At 40.0% G+C, this 27147-nt stretch overlaps 1 protein-coding gene across 2 annotated transcripts in view; it reads left to right on the forward strand.

Annotated features, from left to right (window-relative positions):
• Positions 1 to 27147, forward strand: part of LOC118016566 (zinc finger protein 474-like) — a 148264-nt gene that overhangs the window by 44509 nt on the left and 76608 nt on the right. The window contains exons 4-5 of one of the 2 annotated variants that reach the window (XR_004680862.1): positions 12735 to 12851; positions 15228 to 16046. The gene's annotated coding sequence lies outside the window, so the exon portion shown is untranslated. Of the gene's footprint in view, positions 1 to 12734; positions 12852 to 15227; positions 16047 to 20041; positions 20149 to 27147 lie in introns of those variants that run through there. The other variant, XM_035013984.1, reaches the window with a different exon arrangement.

The raw sequence follows: 27147 nt of genomic DNA on the forward strand, positions 1-27147 counted from the left end.
GTCAAACATCCTATGGTGTCTGGGTGATCTTCCAATGTAAGCAAAGGGGTTTCTGAAGAAACAGCCTGGGTGTTCAGATTCTGTTAAGGACAGGGGAGTGGGAGGGGCCAGACAAGAATGGGGGGCAGATGGGTAGGAGGCAGGTAATGCCAACTGGAAAGGGATGCTTAATGGGCCTGTTATTCACATACCACACAGGGTTGGGGCAGTGTTGGAAACATTTCAAAGAAAAAAAAGTCTTTAACTAGCCTGATTTAAAACTGTGACTCAGAACCAGATTTTAATAACCTTTTTATTGGTTTCATCATTGGGCTGTTGTCTAAATAGACTTCATTATTCGCCTCTTCGTGTTGATCTCTGTCTCCCCACATTTAATCACCCCGTTTTGATGATGTGGACAGCTGCTGATCTGAATGCTTAGCATCCATTTTCCCTTTTTTCTAGCAAGAACAACCGTATTTTCCTTTGGGAAAAAATCCCCTACCCAGTTGCATGGTAGGACTGACTGAGCATTCATGAGACTTCTGCCTCTTCAAGCAGTGGCAGTGAGATCCCAGCTTGGCTCATCAAACCATCTCCCTACCATTGGAATCATGAGCAGATGGACACAAGGCTCAAAAATGCTGGAGCTCACACTCCCCGCTACTGAAGAAAGTTTCTACGAGTTCTTGCTACACAGATTCCCCCTGAGCTGTTTCAGACCTGTACCTTCCAAGGCGTGGTTGTTCAGCTTTTCCTTCCTTTTCTCCATTGCAGTCCTTTGTGGCTTGACACTGTCAGAGTCAATTGCTGTTGGTTGCCACTTTAGGAACCTGGACTGAGGGCGCCTGGGTGGCTCAGTTGGTTGGGCGACTGCCTTCTGCTCAGGTCATGATCCTGGAGTCCCGGGATCGAGTCCTGCATTGGGCTCCCTGCTCGGCGGGGAGCCTGCTTCTGCCTCTGACCCTCCCCCCTCTCATGTGCTCTCTCTCTCTCATTCTCTCTGTCTCAAATAAATAAGTAAAATCTTTAAAAAAAAAAAAAGAACCTGGACTGATACTGAGGGGGATTGTGATTGGTTCTCTGAGCTAATCAGACCTCATGATTCTGCATCCAACACACAGGATGGGTTTGGCTCTTTTTGAGTCAAGTTAGATTTGCTCTGCCCATGACCGCACAGCATCCTTGGTTACAGAAGAGTTCCAGATGGAAGCTTGCCGGTAGATTGATGAATCTGTTGCTTATATGATGAAGGCAAAATCCAAGTGCACATCCCACTCAAGGCAGGTGAACAGTGCCCCATCTGTGTCGGAAAGTCAGAGACATTTTGTAGACTTGCTGCAGAACTTAAAATCAAAGTACTTGATGTCTCCAAACCCACTAAGAGAAGATGGAGGAAAAAAGAAGCAGGTGTATATAATTTGGATGGACAGGCCAAATGATAGGGGAAGCAGGAAGGGAGAGAGTGTAATTATCTCTCATCTCTCCTCTGCCCATGAATAGCTTATTCCCCAGAAAGAGAATCCCGTAACTGCTAGCGCTTGACCACACATCGCTGAGGGAAGTTCTTTTCTGTGGAGATGATACTGTCAGATTGGTAGACCAGAGCAACCCCTAATGGGAGGGTAGAAAGTTTATGCTGGATACTAGTTAAAATACCCTTGTTTCCCATCCTGGTGCTCAAAAAAAAAAAAAAAAAAAAAAAAAGCTCTGTATCTTTGAACACCTGATTTACTTTCCCTGGCTCTTTGTTATCTGTAGGATTCAAGGATTAACTCAAATTCTTTTCAAAGTGTTTTTCCTAGTCTTAAAGCCACTGATTTTTGTGAATGTCTAAGTAATTCCAGCGACTTTCCATTTATTCACTATAATGTTGCATTATGATCATTAATATTTCATTAAATAACTCCTTTAGTTGGACTTTAAAACCTTGGATGTATTTTATGTGTGAGTTAGAGTCTGCAGACTGCTATTTTCCCTTTTTACGTATTTCCCTTCAGTGAAATTCAGTATACATTTTTGCTTTACACATGTCTCTTGATCACACTTATGCTGTGAAGTGTGGTACACCATCGTGTTGATTTACACACATGAACACTCAATGAGTGTCAACTGATTCCCTCATTTGCAGAATTTATAGCTGAATGAGCTTTATCATTTGTTTCAGATTTGTTCTAACAGACTTAAAAATGTGTTATCAGAGTATAAATAACTAGAACAGTAGTGGTATGCAATATTTATTTTCTTTTAAACACACACACAGTACTTTAGGGAAGAAAACATATTACCCTTTGTCACTCATCCTAGTAAGATGTTTAGCTGGTTTTCTCTCTCTTCCGCTTTCTCTAAACTCTCTCTGGCTGAAGACTCAGCCAAGTGAAAACAAACATATGGCTACCACATGGGGGGCAGTTGAAAGTATGTGCAAGGCCTGTAGGGGATACTGTAACCACAAACGGCACTCTCTATGCAATGACAGAACTACACTGCCTTCTAATCAATACTGAGACAACAAAAACAACAATGGCAGCTGTATCAGAACACCTTCAGCTTTTTAGCTTTGGTAAGAGCCACAACTGATTCCACTCTGACCTTGAGACTTTCTTTTCGTGGACCGTTCTGCAGTATAGACCATATGAAGAGGAGTATTGAAATGGAACTAATTCTTTTTTTTAGGTTCTAGGCTATCGTTATCGAGAATTTTTAAAAATTGTATTTATTTTTTTTAAAGATTTTATTTATTTCTCTGAGAGAGAAAGAGCAAGAGCTGGAGAGGGAAAGGGTGATGGGCGGAGGGAGAGGGAGAAGCAGACTCCCCGCTGAGCAGTGAACCCAATGCTGGGGCTCCAACCCAGCACCCTGGGATCACAACCTGAGCCGAAGGCAGATGCTTAACTGACTGAGCCACCCAGGCGCCCCTTAAATTTTATTTTTGAGTAATCTCTATACCCAGCATAGGGTTCGAACTCGCAACCCCGACTTGCATGCTCTACCAGGTGAGCCAACCAGGCAACCCATTCAATATCAAGAATTTAAACTGAAACAATGTTTGGCTCATTGACCAAGAAGTGGAATTTGTCATAAAGCCGTGTTCATAATATTTGTTCACTGTATTTATAGTTGTGGGATAATTCATAGAAGTGGAAAGTAGAATTATGCAGAAAGCCTAAACCATAGAACAGTGCCCCTTGAATGACCAGGGCCAGAATACTAAAGAACTCCAGGTTGAATATAAGTTCTTTTGTTTGGGGATCAGAAAGCTTTTATCAGCCTTGTTCTTTAGTAAAAATGAATGCTCTTATGTGCTTTGGTGCCATGTAGTTTGGAAAACATCACAGAAAATAAAATAAAGGACGTGGGAAGTTGGAGGTGTGTAGGGGGGAGATGATTGAGAAAAGAGGAAGGTATGACATCAACACAAGGGGGATGACTTGAGAGATGAATAAGGAGCACATTTTTAAAAATTAATTCAGAAAGGGTAGCAGAGTGAAACAAAGAACTGGAACTCATTTTACTTAGAGTAAAATGGAGGTGAAGAGTGAGTTAGTCTTCAAGTTTACAGTGCTCTTGTGTTTCCTTTTCATTCTTGTCTCCTGCCACATACCAATTCCAGGTACTCATCCAAATATAAAAAGTAGACAGTTGGTACACACTTGTCTGTGTGTCAAGAATGGCCTGAAAAAAAAAATTCTGTAAACAGACTAAGTAGAAGAATTCCAGAAATAATGAATTTTAAATATATCTTCTTTGGTTACCCATCCCCTTGGGCCACCTAGGGAATGGAAATGTGGAACTTAACCGTAGGGAATTGAAAAGTATTTCATTCTAGTGTTTTTCTGCATATTCATATGTGATTAAGTAAATAATGGTAGTCATTATAATGAAATGGAAAAATGAGAAGAGATGAACTTACGATAGGAGAATGGCTCTTTGGAATTCACTGAATCAGAGTTCAAAGTAATTTGGTGATAGTGACCACAAAAATAAGGGGTCAGCCAGTTGGCAAAACTGCCTACAAGTGAAGTCCAAGTGATTGGATGGGGCTTGATGGACAGTCCAATGACAAAGAAGCAACTGTTCTTCATGCCATGCAGTGTATTAGGGTCATTCCTGTTTCTAATGGAGAGCGTAATGTACTCCCTGGTCCAGTCCTGTCCTACCTGCCCCTCCACTCTTCCTGGATTCAGCTTCACTGCCAGAGAACGCTGGAAGTCATTTAGTTTCATATAACCTAGGTGTGATCCTCTGAGATGGTGGGATAGAGGTTAGGAGGACATTTACGCTTAACTAGGGCATCTCCTTCATCTGCCCATCACTTGCAATGATTGAAGCCAACCTGTCATCTCTCTTTTTAACTTAACCCTAGGTGTCCTGCTTTCTTTTGGGGCCCAGGGGGAACAAGATGACAAAGTACTAACAACCTAATACAAATTATATGGAGTTGTGGTTTTTTTTTTTTTTTCTCCCCTCCCCTATAAAAGAATATATCTCAGAACATTTGAGTGTTATGGGTGTTTGGAATAGAGGCAGAATAGAAGGAAGATATTGGTGGGGCTATGAAGAGAAAAACCTGTTTCCTAACTGTACTTGAGGTCAGTTTTGAGAATCATAGTTCTTTCTCTTTTTGTTATTATTGGAATACTACTCATTGAGACCATCTTGCTTCCTCTTGATTATATGGCATCTTAAGCACAGAATCAAAGATTTATGTGTAATGGTTCTTAAAGCAGTGAGAGTCTCTTAAAGCAGGCCCAGGTAGGACATTGTTGTAAAGATGTATTTCTTTGCCTTCTACCTGTTTTGTTTTCTTACCTTTCAACTATTATGTGGATCATAGTCATTTCTTCCAGAAGGTAGCTAATAAAAAGAGAAAAACTGAAGCTCATAAAGTCTCTGGGAACAGTGTCTCATATAGGTCTCCTAACGGCACTAGACAGTTTGACCATTCTTCTGGGCTGCTTATGGGAACAAGACAGGTTTTTCTGCCAATGACATATCTTTTATACTCTATTGTCCATGGTCTATGTAAGATTTGGGAAATAATTAATACAAGGTATTAATGGTATATTGGAAAATATTCAATGGAAATATTAAATACCAAGTGAAAAATCTTAAATGAATGTATATAACCTCAAAATGATCTGCAGCTAAGGAATCGCCAATGCCAAAATAATCAAGTTGACTACTGAGGGCCTTTCCAAGCTTGCTAAATTGGTCTGTAGTAGAGGAAGGAAATAATAAGGAAATATGCAACAATAAGAAAAATAAGCACCCTCTCTAACAGGACAATACCTGTTCTCTCATTAATAATACACATTTCTATTTCTTGTCATTTACTGTGTTCTTGGCACAATGCTGAATGCTTAAGCGCACTACCTCATCTTATCCTCACAACACCCCGTGAAAGTGGTTATTAATACTTTATGGATAAAGCAATGAAACTTAGAGAGATAAAGTGACATGCTCAGTTAAAAATTGGCAGAGCTAGATCTTGAACCCAGATCTATCCTATTAAACACACACCACATTAAACTCTTGCCATGTGAAGTAGAGGGGAGCTATTAGGGTTTTTGGTTTTTTTTTAATTTTCATTGTTTTAATGATTGGAGAAATTTGGCTGAACGATTCATTCAAGGCTACATGACAAGGAGATTATGGCCAAGGCAAATTAATGAGTAGACTAGCAATCATTACTTACCTAGTGCCTCTAGGTAAATGGCTTTGGAATAGGTGTGATATACAAGTCAACTGGAAGATGACATGTAGTAGGGTGATAGAGACAGACAGTCCTTGGAGAAACTCTTACCTCTACTGTTTACTAACAGGGAGTTCTTGGACGAGTTCCTTAACTCTTTTGAGACTCAAGTTTCTCAACCAAAAATAAAGATAGTAAGACCTACCTTGCAGGATTGTTGTTAAGTGTATGGCAGAGAATCTAGCTTATATTAGGCACTATGTAGATGAAGACTATTGTTACTACTTGGTACTTGGGTATTCGAATTTCGAATTTCGATGTCAACAAAGACTATTTTGTATACAGACAATCATGCAAAAAGACTTTCTCTAAACATTGAAACGGAGACATTCTTTTTACTTTTTAATGTGCCTATTTTGTTACTTTGGGGCAGGAACATTCCATGAAAAATAAACTTTATTGAGATATAATTTACATAAAATAAGATGTATAGTTTTCAAGTGTACAGCTTGAAGAATTTTTGCAAATGTGTATTTGCCTTCGAAACCAGCACTACAATGAAGACACAGATTATTTCCATATTATTTCATAAATTCCCCATAAGCCCACTCCACCCCTGCCCAGGAAACCACAGCTCTGATTTTTTTTTTCCACTTAGACTAGTTTTATCTCCTTTAGAAGTTCATGTAAGTGGGAATTATACAGAAGGTACCCTTTTGTGTCCGTTTTTTTGCTCAGCATGTCTGTTAAACTCATACGTGTTGTTGCTCAATCAGAGGTTCATTTGTTTTTCTTAGTGAGTAGTATTTCATGCTATGAAATTACATGTTTTCCAGATGGGGCTATTTAATGAATAAAGCTGCTATGAGCATTCATCTATAAATTATTCTATGCATGTATTCTTCATTTCTTTTTGGTAAATACTTAGGGGCAGAATTGTTGCATCTTTAGAGTATGTGTTTATATATATATATATGTAGTATATGTAGATATATGTTTAATTTTACAAGAAATTATAAAATCTTTTTATTAGTAGTTGTATTATTTACCTTCACACTAGCCACATACAGAGTTCCTGTTGTTCCACATCCTTGCCAACCCCTGGATATTTCAGTCTTTTTCCATTTTAGCCATTGGCTGTGAAGTGGTATCTCATCGTCGTTTTAATTTGCATTTCTTTAGTGACTAATGATTTTGAGCATATCTTTCATGTGCTATTTTTCATATGCTACACATTTGTGAAATATATATTCTGATCTTTGGCCAATTTTTAATGTTTTTTAATATTCTTATTGAGGGGTAAGAGGTTTTTATACATTCTGGACACAGACTTATTTATGTGAGACATATGTATTACAAATATTTTCTCTGTGTGTAGGCTTATCTTTTCATTTTCTTAATGATGTCTTTTGAACAACAAGAGTTTGTAATTTTGATAAAATCCAGTTTACCAGTTTGTTTTCTTTTATGGTTAGTGCTTTTTGTGTCCTGTCAAAGAAATCTTTTTCTAGCCCAAGTTCACAAGTGTGTATCTTCAATGTTTTCTTCTGAAATCTTTGTAACTTTATCTATAGGTCTGTGATCCATTTAAAAATATTTTGGGGTATAGTGTGAGATAGGGGTTGAGGTTTATTTGTTTCCACATGGATATCCAATTGAGACAGCACTATTTGTTGAAAAGACTCTTCTTTCTCTAAGATGCCCCTTGGCAGCTATATCAAAAATCAGTTTACCTTATATGTATAGGCCTCTTTCTGGATTTCCTATTATTTTTCACTGATGTGTTTACTTATTCTTATGCCAGTACCACACTGTCTTGGTTATTGTAGATAGTAAGCCTTGAAATTAGATATAGTGAAAGTCCTTCAATATTCTATTTTTTTACTAAAAATATTTGGTTCAATTTAGGTTCTTTGCATTTCCACATGCACTTCAGAAATAGCCTGTTAATTTCTACCTAAAATACAACTGGAATTTTGATTGAGGTTACATTGAATCTATAGATCAATTTGGGGACCACTTACATTTTAATAATATGAATTTACCAATCCATGAACATGGTATATCACTCCCCTTATTCAGAGTTTCTTTGATGTCTTTCAGCAATGTTTTGTAATGTTCAGTATAGAAGCTAGGCATCTTTTGTTTTAATTTATTCGTAAGTATTTTATGTGTTTTGAGCTTATTATAAATGAAAATACTTAAACTTAATTTTCTTGTTGTTTGTTGCTAGTTTATAGAAATACAACTGATTTTATATATTGACTTTATATCCTCTTAAAAACTTTTCTTCATTAAGGAGGAGAATACCAAGAGACAGCAAAAGAGGTGTGGTGGATGTAAATAAAAGAAAGAAAAGGTCAAGAAATACCCAGAATGATTTTATGTAAACAATTTTAGAAACTAGGTAATGAAAAAAACAATACCATATCAGTTAACTAGTGCCATATAACAAACCATCCCAAAACATTGTGCTTAAAAGAACCTAGGTTATTTCACAATTCTTTGGGTTAGGTGAGTGGTTCTTCCGCTATTTTCACATGAGATCACTCATACAGCTACATTCAGTTATATCTTTGTCTCAGAAATATATAGGATACATCCTTTATTCTATCTGTGAATGAATCATTTTATTAGGGAAACTAATTTCAACCATAAGAAAACCTATTGAAAAGAACATGAATAATTCATTTCACATAATCACAATATTGAAAATAACCAGATATTTTCAAAAATATTCACTTGCTATTTAATCTCAGATATTAATACTTTTCAACTAATTATAGTAATTCATAAAAGGCTAAAAGATAAAAAATATTGTAAGGTATATTATTTACTTTTTAAATAATTTTAACCCATCATAGAATCGACAAAAGGGTTGCATAAGAGGAGGCAGGAGCAATATTTGTATGTATGTATTAATCCTGGATAAGAAGGAAATAATTTTTAAATGTATGGTTAATAATACATTAATACATATGTATCTATTCCCAAACTTTTAACATATAATATGTCCAAAGCATTATTTTTCTGCACCATAATTTTTCCTTTATTGTCATTCATCTTAGTAACCATATCCCCAGCTGGCTAGTCCAGAAACAGGGAAGTCATCCCTCAGGTCGCTCAGTCTTTTAACTCAGTATCCAACCCACCAAATGGTCCATTGGACCTGCTTTAAGTTTTTAGGCATTTCTACCTCTCCCCGTCTTCATTTCAAACACCCTGTCCCTGTCACCAGTTATCTCTCTCTCAGGCAATAACTTCCTAACCATTTTCCCCACATTTACCCATGCACACCATTCACATATTCCATACAGCAGCCAGGATAATTTCATTACATACTTCTGACTGTGCCATTCCTATTGTTACAATGATTTAGGAGATTCTCACTGCCCTTAAGATAAAGAAGAAAACCCATGCTATGGCCTAATGGATGCTGTTCCTGCCTACCTCTGCAGGTTCAATGGCACCCCCAACCCCTTCTCCTCACAGCCCTACCTCCTTTACACTCCTGCTGTTTGTTGCAATTTCCAGACCAAACTGTCATGCCCTCTCCCATCAGGGTCTTTTTTACGTGAACCACTCTTTCCTATTCTCTTTTGCTAGCCAACTTGATCTATTTCTTCAAATCTCAGTTGAAGGTCATTTCTTTCTGGAGACTTTCCCTTAACCCCAAGACAAGGTCAGCTCCTTGTCTTTTGCACATACATAGTATACCACACTTCTTTGTAAAGCTGGCCTTGCCCAAATTATGTGTTCAGTGTTTGTCTTTCCAACTGAACTATCATTTCCATAAGGGTATAAATTTCATCAGTGTATTCATCCAAGCTGTTTATTTCCATCTGTAGGAATGATGACTTTCTTTATGTATTGTGTGTGGACCAAGTACAGTATCTGTTCTCAATACATGTTAATAAGTAGTAATCATAAAAATACTTTGTCCCAGCCTGGTATGGTTTCAACAAACATGTATTACACTCCCAGAATCAGTGTGCCAAATGAAAAGTCACTTCAGTTGTCTCAGAATGGGAACTTACATATTTACTCACTTGGGAGAGAAATGGGCATAATTTAACCAGAAGAGCAGAGCGTCTGCTCCAGAGGTCTTGGGCTGAAGCAATTGGAACCTTAATCGCACTGAAGTGACAGGGTCTTGGCGGAGGTGAATGGGAAATCTTGCCCAATACTTGACCACACCAAAGTGGATTTAGTCAGGCTCTCACACTGACATCTACCAGTATCTACATGTTTCTTAATTTAAAAAGGGTAAGGGTAACTTAATTGTAAACAAAGCAGTTTTCTGTTAGACTAAAGAATTTCAGAGTTATCCTATGGAAATTTTCATTTATAAAATGAATAATTCGTTTAACTGAGCTGTTACTCACATCTTCTTGGAACTCTGGATATTTTACACACTGCCCTTTGTTGAGAACGGCCTTTGGGCAGCTCAACAATAATTGTGTGGTGGATTGTGAATGAGATGAGGAGAAGGAAATTTACAATGATTTAACATTAAATTGCAAAGTTTATGTGGCAAAATGCATGCATGAGCACTGAGATAGGGTTCCTAAAAATACTATGACTTGTCCTAGGAAATAACAGAGCCCTGCTAAGAGCAACTCCAGCTGCATTCCAAATGATGATATTTTCATATGTGAAGTGCTAAATGATCATTTAGCGATCTTTTAAACCGACCACAGAGGAAATCCACAAATTACTACAGCAGACTTTGTTTGTGTTGACACTTATGTACACAATCAAATAGGCTTTTCTCTAAGTGTCTCCATTAAAGACTTGCTTTCAAAAAAGGAAAATATCCCCTACTAGTAGCTATAGGAACAAAGAATAAATGTAAACAGAAATTACTGTTTTCTTTATCAATACATTTTTACTATGTTATAACCTCGTACTAATAATCAGTTTTAAATAAGTGATTAGTGAGAACAAATTGACACATTTTACTTATTTCCTTATAAATAAACAGGTGTTATCAAATTGATTATTTCTAGAAAGAAACAATATACTTTCCTGGTGATACTAAGGGACCACTAAATAAAATACTGCTATAATGTGCTGCATCGTTCTTAATCACCTTTAACAAAAAGACTTGTCTGCCATGATGGTACTCCAACTTAGTTTCTGAGAACAGAGATCTGTCTTAAATATTCAATGTTTATTTCATATTGGCTAGAGATTGAGACTGTGTGATGTCTAAAGAGATTTTAAAAGAAAACGGTCTATGTCTTAAGTATGTACCCCCTATTTTGGCATTTTCCTTGGAGACTGACTAAAGTTTCTAATTGCTTAATTGCTATTAGGATGATTGACTATTATTTATTGAATTGACATCCTGCTGAGTTAGTATGGAGCCCAAGTTCTATTTAAGTTACATGTTAAGGACTACTTTTCAGAATTTTGAGGCTAGTATATAATAATTGTAAGAACTAAATACTTACCCCATGCCTGCCTATGAACAGAATAGCTATAAATGAGAAAGTGGTCCCAAAACAAATGCCAGTGAGTTTTAGAGTAATACTGAAAGCCAGTGAAATATTGTGGAGATGTACTGAAGCAAAATGTCAATTTGGCAGACAGGATGCTCTAATGTAGAAACTAGATTTTTGTAGCATTGTAGTGATGGAATCTATGAGCTTGGTTTTTAATCCATTCTCAGTAGACTCTCAGTCGCTTGGAATTTTTCTTCCATTTCTTGTAACACTTCCTAAAAGAAAAGAAGACAATAGTAGACCTGCTTTTATTATTTTAATGTCTCCACTCGCCTTCCAAAAATTTCGTGTCCTCAGAACATGGCTTCCACTGGGACACTTGAAGTCAAACAGCTTCTGGATTTACCGATACAGGCTACTTACTACTAGGAATTTGAGGAATTCTTGGGAGGTGTCTCACCAGGAACCCAAGAAATGGAACTTTAGGTGTGGTTAGCAAATGACTTGGAACTGCTTTAGGAGACCTCCTTGGAGACAGAAAAATGTTTTCTATAGGTCTAGTGGGGTCCAAGCCACACAGTACTTTCCTTTCCATAGTGGACTTCCTCGCTGCTCAAGAATGAGTGTATGGCAGGATGGAGAGTGGCTGGAGGTCATGTGTCAAGTTCCTAACTGTGAGTGGGTAGAAACTGCTCTTGCATTCTTACAGAAAACCATTGAAGTGAGTCCTCCTCTAGGGGGCAGTAGAGTCTGTTATAGGCTCAAAATTGCCTGGCTCAAGTTCCTGAGGGAAGGATTGATTAGGAAGAATGATTAAACCGTCTTAGACTTCAGAATACATTAAGCAGACATCAACTTTACAATAGTTGCTCAGAATCTCCCTGAATTTTTGTGGTTAGTGAAGTTAACTGGGGCTGCTGTGGGCCAAGAGCTTCCCTGCAGGAGCATTACAGATGAAAGAGCCTAAACCCCAGATCTAGGGAGGACTTGAAGAAGAAGCGATGAGGCAAGGCTGACTCAGCCTCTCTAAGTGGGTTGCTTTATTTAAAGTGAGGTTTCTGACCCTGAGGCACCCTTGTCAGGGGTGTGCCAAGTTGGGAAGGGTCCTCCTTGTTTAACAGCAATATAATTTTTCAGCTACCCAATTCCCTATATTTTATAGTACCTAGAATAGGAGAAAAAATTTTCTGGACCATTTCTGATTACCCAAAACTTTGGTGGGTTGGTTTGGTCCCATACTGCTTCAATTATGTTGGTGCAGGTCATCTAGGGGTCAAGTGCCCATGTAATAGAAACAATTCTCGGTGCACCTGGGTGGCTCAGTTGGTTAAGTGTCTGACTTTTGATTTCGGCTCAGGTCATGATCTCAGGGTTGTGAGATCAAGCCCTGCATCAGGCTCTGTGCTGGGCATGGAGCCTGCTTAAGATTCTCTCTCCCCCTTTCCCTCTGCCCCTGCCCCATTCCCGCTCGTGCATGCATACACTCTCTCTCTCTTTCAAAAAAAAAAAAAAGAAGAAGAAGAATTCTATAAAATCACCTCATCCTGATGTTACTGAAAATGAATATCCTGGGTGGGCATTAAAATCCTACTGCTGATGCATTTCCTTTACAGGTTTATAGGAGAAACTTAGATGGACGTGGGCATAGTACGCTTTCCACTGTACATGGTGGGGGCCCGTGTGACCCAAGAGAAGAAGAGAAGCATGTCGGAGTGTGATGCGTGGCAGTGGTGAGTTGTACAAATACATACGGTATTCTCCTCGTGGTAGTGTGAATAAAGATCCAATGGGGCCAAAGGTAACAGAGAAAATAGAAAATTACTTCGCAAATATCCGTAGTCTCCCTCAACCCTTTGTTTTCTTCCAAGCAGAAAAAAGTCTTTCTGGTTGGATCTCATTTTCTAAGCAGAGTTTGAGTGATGGGATGATGATTCTTACGAGAAAAGCAGTCGAAGCCCAGGGCAAGAGTAAACTTAGAGGGAAAGTCATGCAGCAGGGAGAGCATCTGTAGGCAGCCCTAGCTGTTGGGGAGAGACTGGTAGGAGGGTCCCTCCTCTATAAGGAGGCAGATGAGAGAGAGGGTGGCAGAGGGAAGATCACGTTGAGGGGCCGAGCTAAGTTTATAAAGAGTTGAGAAGTAAGAAAATGATCCATTAAAAAGAATGTTAAGTCATGTGGCTTGTATTAACAACACACGATCCGTTTGTAGGCATTTTACCCCACCAAGAGACTTCGTAAAGATTCCAACTGCTTTTATTTACTATTTGAAAATAGGCCATTTGGGGACAGGGACTCAATTATATTTAGATTCTAATTCAATAGCCTATCGATTTGGAATACTATTATCTACTTATTAGCCTAAATTACTTCTTCTAGTTCATTCTTCACTTTATATTTTGATAATACACTTTCCTAAGTAGCAATAAATCTGAGAAATATTTTAGAAATGTATTTTTAAATCAATAAAAAAATAAAGTCCTAGCCGGGTATTACCAGGCCTCCTGCCAAGTACAGTAATTGTTACTTGTGGAATTTTCTTAGAATGGCCAAGGCATTTGACTCAATAAGTATAACTCTGGAACGAGTAGTTGGGTGGAGACATTCGTCTGTTGGAAAGTTGGTGGGTAGGTCAAGCCCATATGCTGGAAGAAGAGATTTATGGATGGATTCACTCAGCACATCCAAGAAACGGGGTATATGTTTTCTTCAAATTGAATATTGAATTTCGCTCGCCTGTGCTCTTGATTCTCCCTTTCTCTTAACCATTTCTCTGCCTTTTTTCCTCTACTCTTGTTGTTGTTGTTGTTCTTTATACTGTAGCAGTACACTGCCTATTAAATTATACTCTTTTGGATATGTAAGTACAAAGACCACCCTTAGGTCATGTTAAGAAAGGGCGGTCAGTTATTTAAGAACACACATGCAGTGGAAAGAAGCCCCATGCTGTGAGGAACTGAGGCAGTGACAGGGACCCTGGGGCCACAGCATCACTGATCAACCAAGCACCACCGAATACATGGTTCTCAGCCCCAGTGTCCAGATCCAGGCGTTGACATTTTTCTCTCTGAATTTCCTTGCTGTTCTTTCCAGTTTGGCCGTGTGTGGAGCAAACCTGAAGAAATGCAGAATACAGGTGTAAGCAACTAAATCGCAAATGGTATATCCTGAGTGCCAAATGTAACTTAAAAAAAAAAAATTCCTTTGCGAATGGGCTGGTTTATCTCTGAAGTGTTAGTTAGGATGTACCCAAACGTAGAGAACAATTAAAGAATAATTTTAAATTTTAAAGAGTTCTTCACGGTTGTACCTTTGTGAGGTTCTGAACATGATTACAGTACCTTTTGTTTCCTCCCCCTGTTTATTTCAATCCATTGAACATATCTGTCAACAATTCACTGTTGCTTTTAAAAGTCAAACCATTAACCTAAACAATGAAAAAGTATAAAGTTTTTCTCTTGTTTGATTAGTCCATACTTTAAAAATCCTAAACCACGAGATGTGGTTGTGCACATCTCATGGGAGACTTCGCGTGTGTGGCTCCATGTGCAAGGGGCTGTTTAGGGACTTCAGCAGGCCTCATCCATTCTATTTTTCCCTTGCACGTAAGTCACCTTAATATCCATTATGTTGGAAAATTACTATACTATTATTTGGCTTCTTTGTCCATTAATGTAAATAGAAAGATCCCACATTTTCTAAGAAACAGGTAAACCAACCAAACAAGAAGTGCTCAAGGAGATAATAGTCCTCCCTTCCATCTGTAGTATCTGAAATATTTCCATGCCTCTTCCCCTAAGACATGAAGCCTAACCTTCAAAACTACTTTAAATAAATTTAAACATGATTTAAAAGGATATTCGGAGAACTTTTCAGTCCACGAATCCCTCGAAGTTGACTTGCTTTGCTTAGAATTCAGCCCTAGACCACATTGAGGAGGAAGCGTAAGAAGTAGGATAGGCCCAACAGAATGGCAGCTAGCTGGGAAAAACATGGTGCTTAAGCTGATGCTAGACTCAGAACGGAGCTTATTAACATTGTGTAACTGTGAAGAATCCAAGAACTACATTTATTACGAATCCAAGAATAAATGAAGTCATTTGTTTCAGGCTCGTTAGAATTTTGCTTTGGGATTTTATGGGGGATGTCGTTCCCCATGGCAAGACTTCCTGAACTGCTAAGGTAGGAAAGCTCACATCTGCACCTCTCAGAGACCCCCGAAGCTAGGGTTCAAAAATTAGTCTCTACAATCAGATAGGAGGCACAAAACCTGAAACGGAGGCGAGGCAGAGTTTCTCTTTCTTCCGTTTCTGTTGATTTCGCTGGCAAGCGTGATTATGTGGGAATTGGGGTTGCCTGCTGCCAAGCTCCCAGGGTCGATTCTGTGGCTTTGCGGGGCTACGGCTAGTACAGAGTCCAGGAGGGGCAAGATGGCTCTGGAGCTAACGGCTGTACCTTCCAGATCCCTGGACTGCAGCTAAGGTAAGTGTTCCTAGAGAAACGTTCCAGGGAGAGCTTCCAGCTTCCCAGCTTTTCTAAATGCGGTCTAGGTAACGGTTCCTTTGGCGAGCCAGTGTTACAGACTCATTCTGCAATTATTGCTGGAGGCCGGGCTTGCATCCAATTCTCCATCTCTTTCAAGGATTTTATAAAGACCTAATTCCCTGATTTAAGTTATTTCCTGCTTAAAATAGAGCGTTTTCTGTTATCTCTGACTGCAACTTGATTGATAACAGCATGTGAGACAGTAGGCTAGATATTCAGCCTACTTGGGTTTGAAGGAAATGAGGATTGACTTACCATGAAATGATGGAATAATCGTAGTTCGCGGCACCTGGAATAAAGTGTCTATAGAAAACATAGCTTTGAGGCGCACCTGGGTGGCTCAGTCGTTTAAGCGTCTGACTCTTGATTTTGGCTCGGGTCATGATCTCGGGGTCGTGGGAGCCCCGCTTCAGGCTCCACACTCAGCAGAGAGTCTGCTTAAGAGTCTCTCTCCTCCCCCCACCCCGCCTTTCCCCTTGCTTGAGTGTTCTTTCTCTCTCAAATAAATGAATAATAAAATCTTTCCATGAAAACCAGATAGCTTTGATAACTGAGAGATAAGGGCCATGGCACAGGGTAACATGACAAATAGGGGAAAACTGGCTACTGAGAGAGATTAAAAAAAGAAATGAGAGAAAAAAAAAGAAATGAGAAATTGAGGGCTTTAAATTTTCTGCTCACTACAACGAGGGAACCAGGGAATTTTTAGCCTTAAAATAATTTTCTCTTTTGTGGGTTGTTGGTAGCCAGAAATCAATCACACAGTCTGACCCTATGGCCTCTCAAATTACAGCATAGGTTGAATTCACAGACTTGCCAGATTTCTTATGTGAAACTGCATTGCTTGGGAAAGAGGAAGGCTCTGAGAATTGGAGAGGTGAGCGTTGAGAAGATTTGGAAAATTCTGCTTATCCAAAACTAAAGCCACCGACCATCCCGTGACAGCAAATGTAGCCCCTCCAACCTCATGTACTAGTCTTTCCCTGCTTTAAAAACCCCCAGTGATCTTTGCCGATGTAGTCACTTTGCCTGGGGATGCTAATTTGCCTCGTGTCCCATCCTACCTCCCCCATTTCCTCCAGACCCGGAAGTAGAATCTGATCTCAGAAGTGCTTTGCACTTCAAAACACTGCAAGTTTACTAAAGAGGAAATGCGCTGATGCTCACAAGATTTGGAGATCTCACCGGGTACCCCACTGCACAGAAGGAGTTGGCCTCATAGAAGAATGAAATGGCTTCTTGAAAACAGTGCTTGTGGGGCTAGCCAGAGCTCCACATCATGTGAGTTGGGGTCTACACAGAAGAGGAAATGTCTTCCCAGCCAGTGACCAATGGATGTGTGGTCTGGGCAGGAAGGAGTGCAATCCCTAGGAGAACCGCTCCCGGTCTGTTGAAGACAATCTTGCTAATTGTTGCCTTCTACCTCACTAGGACCAGGGCATGCAGCTCGGGTTGGTCAGCTCTCAGTTCCATGTCAATCCCCAGTACCAAGCATCAAGTCCACTCAAAAACAGATTGTTTGAGAATTGGGAAGATGGTAGTTCTCCAGAGGAATATGTGGGTGTGATTGCCGGAAAGAAGGGAAAGGAATGGGTGGTAGAAACAACTGTTGCGTCATCCGGGAACCCCCACTGCCCCATGTGTCCCGCATGTCGTCAGAACGGCTGAAAATCTACCACAAGCAACTCGTTACTGCTATTTCAGATGGACCGTTTTTAAAAATGGCAAACACTTTCTGCTTAGGGTCTTATTGTCATTGCACAGATGAGGGGTTAAGTAATCTGTCTAGACGGGTAGAAATGAGACTTGATCTAGAGCCGTTTAACCGCAAAGCCCCTACTCTTTAAAGGAAAAGACTAACCTAAATAGTGCACATGCCATGAAATTCAAAAGGCACAGTTAAAGGATATGTAGAGAAAAATAATTATCCCTTACTCTCCTACCTCTCAGATACCAGTGTATCTGCCACTCGGGTGACCTGGAGCCTGGGCTGGGTCCTCCTAGGGTGCATGTCCCCCCAGCCTGCTGTCTTTCTTGTTAACACCCCAGGGGCACCCCCAAGGTAGAGGACAGAGCTGGGGTGAATACAGCAGAACAGAATGTGGTGAAGTCCCTTTCTCACGGCATTGGAGTATCACGTTTGAAGAGAACAGGTGGATGGGCTTGTGAGAGGGAATGCCACATCCCACCGGGCCTGACAGCTAAGCTGCCCTCAGGCCAGTCCTGGCCGGGAGGACTTCATCCTTGTCCACAAAGAGCTCGGGAGACACACAGGAAAAGCCTGTCTCCTGCATCTGCTTCAACAGCCCGGCTCTCTGACCCTTGAGCAGCCACTTACACGGTCTCCTCCAGACACCTGGATTAGGCTGGGGTTGAATTGCTACAACTGGGGGAGAGCGCAGGAGCCAAGGTGGGGAACTTGCAGCCCCAGAATTCTATCTTTTGTCTTTTCATCTTCTGGGTATTTTCCCCAAGTCTCCTGCCAAGGAATGGCCGGGGCAGCCAGGAACCACATGAAAAACCTTGCTTGTTGTTTTGACACTGGTAACTCTCAGGAAGATGGAAAACTGTTCGAAAGGATTGTATGCACTTCTGAGATGTTATGTACCTCATCTTTGAAAAATAGGCCTTGGGTCTGCTAAAGCACATAACGTCACCTAGTTTGAACTTGATAAAGTGTATAAAAGCCATTTAAAAAGTTGTGTGGTCCTCCAAGCATAAGCATGTGGACAGATTTTGAAGAGAATCTACTTAAACCTCCTGAAATTCATATTTCATCATAGAGGAGCGTATATTGTTTCAAGAACTTGATTATTAGATCATTAAAGGCTGTATGTAACAACAAGATTTTTACCTGTGCTTGAAAATTAAATAAATAAAGAGAAAAAATGCCTTAATATTTATTAATAACAAGATGTCTCAGAAAAATGTACGTAGTATCGTGTACTCAACCTAGTAATGCAACTGTACTTTTTATCATAAGAATTCATCATACTTGGGGTGCCTGGGTGGATCAGTCGTTAAGAGTCTGCCTTCAGCTCAAGTCATGATCCCAGGGTCCTGGGATCGAGCCCCGCATCGGGCTCCCTGCTCCTTTTGGAAGCCTGCTTCTCCCTCTCCCACTCCCCCTGGTGTGTTCCCTCTCTTGCTGTGTCTCTCTCTGTCAAATAAATAAATAAAATATTTTTTTTAGAAGAATTCATCGTACTTTCTGGATTTTTAGTAGGTGCAATACACAATTTGTTTTGTAATCCCTTTCTGCCCTAAATTGAAAAATAGAGATTTAGGAAAGTAGTTACTATTGCTATGAATAGAAAATGGCATCTATGTTTCAATTTTGAAAAATAATATATGCAGTTAAGGAGAAGTGAGGGGTGGTGGCGACAGCAAGGTTGAGGAGTCTGACCGACTGGTGCCCTCTCTGCTTCTGCACTAATTGCTCGATACTTTGGGATAATTACTTGACCTCTCTGAGCCCTTCAGTCTTTTCTTCTGTAAAATGGGGACAATAAAAGCTATCAGATGATTGAGAGGATAATGGCACATAACAGCCACTCAATAAGAGCTTTGTTTATCATTACTAATATCATGGACAAAAATTGTCAGCCAAGAGCAAAATGTACTTCCTCTGAATGGTAAATAATTAGGTTCCTGAACTAAAGTTGGTTACAGTGGCTATTATGTAAATTAAGCCATTATCACTTCGGATTATGGAGATTTCTTTATACCTAGTAGGACAAACACAGTATGGAATCTGTAGATGATTTTATAGTGTGAAATCAGTGCCTCATGTGCAGGAATATTACCCTCAAAGTTGGACACATTGTGTGTCCCTGAGCGAGTCCCTCAGCCACACTCTGCAACAGTGTTATTATTTCTCAAATACTGGAGATGGGGAGCAACTTGCAGGCTAAAATTAAAAGACATAATGGTTTTGTTTTGGAGAAACCGATTCATCAATATGTTGTGGTTTTTTTCCCCATGGCTATAAAAAGTATTTGAAAATGTAACAAAATAAAGTAGTAAAAAATCTTGGTATGTATTTTTTCCTTGAGTAATGAGGCGCTCATTCAAGTCCTCTTGGAAAAGATTATTTTGTGCTCTGGTCAAGGTGGCCTACTTTCTTTTTCTGTTGAGGGCTTTGCAATTAGAACTTATTTGTATTTTCCCAAGGAGTGTCCACTTTGGGAAGAAAGAAAATTATATGCCTGAAGAATATGGTTGGCCAGTTTATTGTTGTTTATATCTGTGCAAGACCTAAAAGGAAATACATAGAATTCAAGTTTTTTGGGGGTTTTTTGGTGGGGCGGGTGGTGGGGGGCAGATATTGTGTCCCATTTTGTTTTATGATAGAATAATATTATTTCCCCTGTTTTAGTGTGTTCAGAGGTGAATTCTTTGAGCTCAGTCTGAACCCAGCCACATACGTGTGTAAGAAATGGGAGGGAGAATGAATCAGAAGTCCTTCCGTACAGGAAGTTTTCAGTAAGTATGTTTTCCTTCTTCTGAAAGATTCCTTAAACACATTTCAATTCTTCTGAAATGTTCATTTTGGGAGACTGTCTCCAAAAATAAATTCTTGCCTCTGAAATTATTTTTTACTCATATGGATTTGTTTCTGTGTCCTGTATGTATCTTGGCCACCTGGTACATTATAGGGAACCGAACTGTCACCAAGAAGAATGTGTAACCACAATTATCCTTAGATCAAAAGGCGTTTGCTGTGGGCGCGTGAAATAAATTGATTTGTAAAGTGCAGGTAGTAGAGTCCAAGAGGAATCCGCTGCTGGCAAGATTTTTTCATTCATTTGTGCTAAGTGCCCTCTCCTGGTCACTGAGAGTAACGTTCAGGAGCTCATTTCTAGATGCTGCTTTGCTCTGAAACCTGGCAGGCCCAAATTGCATAGGTTGTCTGTGCCTGGCTTCCCATAGGAGAAAAGCAACCTGAAAACAAGGGACTTAATTCCACAAGAGTTGGGGTCTTATCTCCATCCCTCACCCCAGCACTTTTGATCACCAAGCAATGTTTGGCTAGCTTTGTGTGGTGGGGTCATACTTCTGTTACCTGCTGTGCTCTTCTCTTTTTCTGAGGACTTCACCGTCCATCCAAGGGGATCCTGCCTATGGCCCACTTGTACACGACAAATGTGGAACAGGCAGCCAGCCTCGGCCCTAAGCAGATCAGGAAGTGAACATCTTCCTATCCCCATGCTCACTCATGCCACCACATTTGGGCCAGTCACAAGAGCTTTAAACCCCAGGGAAGGAGGGGGGGACCCCAGTCTGACTGTGTGTTAAACTTGAATATCTGTGAAATCACTGCATTTTACTCATTTTGCCTTAAGTTGTTGGCATCAGGCAGAGGGAGGTTCTCAGAACCAGAAATCACATGAAATTTATCACTGAAAAAGTCTATCTTCATAAACCTGTTTAAAAACTGTGATTGAATTAGGAACTCTTCTAACTCAACAGAAAAACACAATTTTTGATCAGAGACCTTAGCATACCAGCATTGGGAGCGAGTACAGATGTCTTGTAGTCCAGTTTCTTTCTTCCTTTCTCTCTCTCTTTCTTTCTTTCTCTCTCTCTCTTTCTTTCTTTCTTTCTTTCTTTCTTTCTTTCTTTCTTTCTTTCTTTCTTTCTTTCTTTCTCTCTCTCTCTCTCTCTCTCTCTCTTTCTTTCTTTCTTTCTTTCTTTCTTTCTTTCTTTCTTTCTTTCTTTCTTCTTTCTTTTTTTGCCATCCAGTTTCTAGTCGAGGACAGAATTGGACTTCCAATCTCTTCTGAGAGAATGAGGTAAGTGTATTCCCCCCAGACAAAGAATAGGCTTGCTTACTATTTGTTTAAAAAGTAGTGGCTCAGTCAGTTAAGCTCACGACTCTTGATTTTGGCTCAGGTTGTGATCTCAGGGTCGTGAGATCGAACCCTGCATCAGGCTCCATGCTCAGCGCAGAGTCTGCTCATTCCTGCAGTATTTCTCTCTCTCAAATAAAGAAATAATTTTTTTTTAAAAAAAAGTATTGGATTCTCCGGGCGCCTGGGTGGCTCAGATGGTTAAGCGTCTGCCTTTGGCTCAGGTCATGATCCCAGCGTCCTGGGATCGAGTCCCGCATCGGGCTCCCTGCTCCTTGGGAGCCTGCTTCTCTCTCTCTCTCTCTGTCTCTCATGAATAAATAAATAAAATCTTTAAAAAAAAAAGTAGTGGATTCTCCAAGTTCACTGTTCTTTAACTGTGATGCAAACCTCCTGTATGCGTTGAACCCAATGAGCATATTGGGTCATGCTGGGGGACTTGGGGACAGGGGAGCCAATATAAATATGCTGATGCTCGTGCTGCTTTCTGTGCCATGAGTCAAAGAGTCCTGTGTTTCTGATTCAGGATCTCAAGTCTTCAGCCAGCACTAATGAAATGAAACAGCAACAGGCTCATGTATTAGTTTGTAAGTGGGGTAAAATCAAATCCCAGATCCGACAATAGCTGCCTCACCAAGTTGTAAATATTTTTATATGGTACCGTTCTGCAATTAATAATTTCACCTTCTTTATGTTAGATAGCAGGCCAGTGCCAAAAAGCTAATTAATTTACCTTATCAATTTATCCCACTTTGATGAGAAGCTATATATGGAAATTAATTTAGAAGTAATGTGAAAATATGTTAATCCTATAAAAAGTGTATTTCCTATTAGAAAGCAAAATGTTGGGGAAATTTTAATAAGTCATTCTATACCCCTTGTTCTTCCAAATAGGAAAAGAGATAAAAGCCAGCACAGATTTGATAAATATCTGTTTCTCACACTAAGATTTTGAACACGTATCTATTTATTTACCACAGATAACCCTAGTGCCCACCCCACTGTTACTGGTACACAGGAGGTGCTCCAGGAATATTTGTTAAATGAATTTATGAATAGAAATACTCTAAATTTTGTTAACTCTAAGATAATTTTTCCAATTACCATAAAAATGAATACCATGAGTCAATCACAACTAAGGATGGGTATGGTTATGGGAAAGGGCTCATTATTTTAAGATTGGTTTCATTGTAACTAGATACATACTGTTCCCAATGATCTTTTCTTTTCCATTTTAAGAAAATGAATTTTAGGGCGCCTGGGTGGCTCAGTCGTTAAGCGTCTGCCTTCAGCTCAGGTCATGATTCCAGGGTCCTGGGATCAAGCCCCACATCGGACGGGCTCCCTGCTCAGCGGGAAGCCTGCTTCTCCCTCTCCGGCTCCCCCTGCTTGTGTTCCTGCTCTCGCTATCTCTCTCTCTGTCAAATAAATAAATAAAATCTTAAAAAAAAAAAAAAAAAGAGGGCGCCTGGGTGGCTCAGTTGGTTAAGCGACTGCCTTCAGCTCAGGTCATGATCCTGGAGTCCCGGGATCGAGTCCCGCATCGGGCTCCCTGCTCAGCGGGGAGTCTGCTTCTCCCTCTGACCCTCCTCCCTCTCATGCTCTCTGTCTCTCATTCTCTCTCTCTCAAATAAATAAATAAAATCTTTAAAAAAGAAAGAAAGAAAGAAAGAAAATGAATTAGAAGCGTAAGTATGATTATGCCTAAAGTAAAAACCAAAAAATGGAAGAGAAAAATATTTCTATTATGGAAAATTTTAAGCACCAGTGAAAGTAGAATAGTAGGATGTGCTCCCAGGTACTTACCATCGGCATCTTATGAAACACGGTCAATCTCACTTAACTATAGCCCCCACTCCTCTACTGGATTATTTTGAAACCAACTCCTGAGGGCATATCTACTTATCTTACAAATACTTGAGTACAAACATACTTTTTAATGAAAAATATAAAATTTGCCAGAAAGGATAGATGGTTGTCATGAACTTAATATTTCTAGTCAAAGTGAAGCATGAGCAGAAGTGGTATTTCATCCTTAAAAGTACTATTACATCTTTGGTATGATAGCTCTAACTTTTACTCAGGCAGAGAGAATTTCGAAAGCTCTCCTTGCTTTGTTTTTGTTTTGTTTCTTTTAATGTGTATCACTGAATTTAGAATATACTGATGATTTCATTAGATCCAGGCTGTTAACGAGACCCAAATAAAACCATTTCAATTTTAAACAAAGTTCTCCATCAGAAGTAAGGATATGTCCTAATGACCACCACTTTCAGAGTAGAATTGTTAATGTTGGACCTCCATGATGGGAAATCTAAAAATAATTATTTTTGTCTACTAAAATAGCCATACTGACTTTTTTTAAACAATGTTCAAAATGATGTTATCATTTGTCAACAGAAACAATTTTGGGGAGTGAGCTTAGTGCGTGTGTGCATCCACATGCTTCTGTATATACACAATCAAAGTGCTTTAGAACTGTAAGAAAATTCTGCAGTCTGTTAGCTTATATTCAGTCAGCACATATAAATTTGGGCTGTACTTGATAAGATATTAAGAGACTTGTGGGTACATAAGTGTTCCTACTGCATCCAGCCCTTGGATGTCCCAATGATCCAGTAGCTAATAGGTTGAAGTATAGCCCAGCTGAGAGCCTGTATGACCCTGTTCTAGCATTAGGCAGTGCCCTGATCCGATGGCTGGGTGCCCCTGCCTGACTGACTAAAAACATTTTGAAAAACTGCTCAAACAGCTTAGAAGATGGTATAGAGCTGATCCAGGGAATAGATAAAAATGTGGGACAAACTGTGGCAGGAAAATCCCAGAAAAGCAGGATGGAGATAACTAGAAAGCCTGGCTAAGGGCTCCCTACGTGCATTAAAAAAAAACAACAACAAACAGAACTGGGGCGCCTGGGTGGCTCAGTTGGTTGAGCGTCTGCCAGGGTCCTGGGATTGAGTCCTGTGTCGGGCTCCTTGCTCAGCGGGGAGACTGCTTCTCCCTCTGCCGCTCCCCCCTGCTTGTGCTCTCTCTCTCTCTCTCTGACAAGTAAATAAATAAAATCTTAAAAAAAAAAAAAAGCAGAACTTACTCATTATTTCAAAGTGAGAAGACCAGGTGGGAAATAGATTATAGAGACGATAATAAAGTCGTAGTAGAGCTATAGAAAGAGTACCTGTTCTGAACACTACAAAGCAAGCAAAAAAAAAAAAAAAAAACCAGTTGACGTCGATAAAGGTTGTTGATAAGTGGTTGCGCACAGGTTGAGAACAGTAAAAAAAAAAAAAAAATATATATATATATATATATATATATATAGCTTATGTGATGCAATATAAATTTGCCAGGAATGGTTTTGTAAGAAACTTTATCAGCTTATGACTACTTCATAACCAGCCTTCCTAACCGGTGTTTTACCTTCTTCTGTGTAAAGCACACTCATTAGTGCCCACAGCTTACTGAATGTTCACAGACATCAGGCTTTTCTCCAGTCTACCAAGCTCCTACCAGCCAAGGTAAACTTTTACCCATATATGATAGTTGTATTCATTCTCCAGTCTGTTTACGTCAGCTGTGCTTACAACTTTAACTTAAAAATTATTACAAAATTAGTAAGAGTGAAAAAAGGGAAATCGTTGTTCTTATGAAAAGTTGAAAGCTTTTAAAACACTTGATAGAGATGAGTCACTAAAACTAGCTGTTGAATTACATGTGGACAATTAGTGTAAAAATGGGGAGAGGGAAGAATCGTTTTACTCTAGAAGGATTTTACACTTAGATTGCTTTACAAGCATCTTCAAAATCTCAATCAACCTCAAAGAAATAAAAATTAGAAAGTATAGGTAATGCATGATGAAGTGGTTTATTTAAAAAAAAAAAGCAGCATGTATTCTATCATTTGACCTATTGGCATCGAAAGGTTGTGAATAAATATGCATGCATTTTCATAAACAGTGAATAATGTCTATTTTTAATTTGAAATAGAAAGTTAGAGTTAAGTATAATTTTTTTATGAGTAAGTGCTTGAGCTGAACTTTTAAATGAATAACCAACTATTGATCCAGATTGCATCAGGATTTCTGTTGTAAACGACTGAGCCAACTAGAAGCCAGAAGTTAAGTAAGAATTTTGTTATTTTCATAAATGTCCTTTATAGAACTATTTATAAGTCTAACAGAAGGGACTAGAGACTCGTATAAACTTTCCTTGTGTCTCTCATGTACGCTATTCATGTTTGAAGCGGAAACGGAGCAAGAGTGTGGTTCTTTTGTCCTCTACTATGCGGGAGAAAGCGCGAGAAGAAGGTGAACTGATCCAACAAAGTACTGTGATCTGTGTTTACTTGTGCACAAGGCAGCAACATCCGTTGCTCAGAGAGGGGAGGAGCCGTGGGTTCCAGGCTCTGGCTCTAGGCTCTGACTTCAGGAGATTGGAGGAACGTGCGCCACCTGAGGGGACCAGGCTTTCTCCAGAGAATTCTACCCCAGCCATGATCGCTAACACTAGGAATGTGTAATACAGTGAGAGGTGGAGCTGAAAAGTACTCACCATGATTCAAATCCACCCCAGATGTACTTTCTTTGTTCTTTAAAATTCTCATCTTGCCTTGACAGCCCCATTCCTGCTGATGCAGAAAAATAATTGCACTTGCCAATTCGAGGCACGTTATTCTCTTAAAATTCAAAAATGTTTATCAGGGTTCATGTTCACTGTCAAGAGTTTTGCTCCCTTTCTTTCTGCCCACACTGACGTCTGGATATAAGGGGAAGCTGATGCAGCCTTTGAACGTGGGGGAGGGCAGTCTTTCTCACCAGCATTTGCTCAGATACCCTCATCTTGCCTTGTTCCTGGGAGAGGGTTGTGGTGTCTGCTGAGTTGAGCTGGTCTTTTACAGACTTTGCTGGCGTGCACAGGTCAGTGATCATGGCTATAGACGTGGCCTCTATGTATGATGACCCCTGTGCCACCACAGTCCTCCCGGGTCTGCGAGCCCCATACATGAGTGCCCCACTGGGAAGCTCCAGAACGTTTGCCTGCCTTCTGCACCCCTCACTGCAGGGTGCAGGATTCTGTGAGTTTGCCAAAGGGCCCTCCATCAGTTATTGCTGTTCTGCTCCTGTGAGCCATGTTGCTCTTAAAACAAACTGGATGTTGGGCTTTGCTCAGGAACATAGTCTTCCTGACTCATTCTGTGGACAGGGACTTCCGGCTCCAGTGCTCTTGAATCATCCCTCGACCAGTTTGATATCGCTCCTCTTTACCCAGGGGATGTTGACCCTAACAGGTGAGCTGGAATACTTGGCCATGTTCCCCCTACCCAACTCTTACCCTTCTTGGCTCTGCCACACAGCAACTGGACAAATCTCCCCCTATTCCTGTTGGATCAAGGCTCTCCTGAACACCATTCTTCATTCTATTTTTTATTATGGTTTACAATACATATGCTCAGACCCTCACATTTTGTTCTTGATCTATAAGGGGAAGTTTAGGGTTTATTTTTTAAAACTTTCTATTTCAGGGATGCCTGGGTGGCTCAGTCGGTTAAGCGGCTGCCTTCGGCTCAGGTCATGATCCCAGTGCCCTGGGATCGAGCCCCACATCGGGCTCCTTGCTCAGCAGGGAGCCTGTTTCT

This window comes from Mirounga leonina, unplaced genomic scaffold, assembly GCF_011800145.1.
Source record: "Mirounga leonina isolate KUSES-001 unplaced genomic scaffold, KU_Mleo_1.0 Mir_168, whole genome shotgun sequence".
NCBI lineage: Eukaryota > Metazoa > Chordata > Mammalia > Carnivora > Phocidae > Mirounga > Mirounga leonina.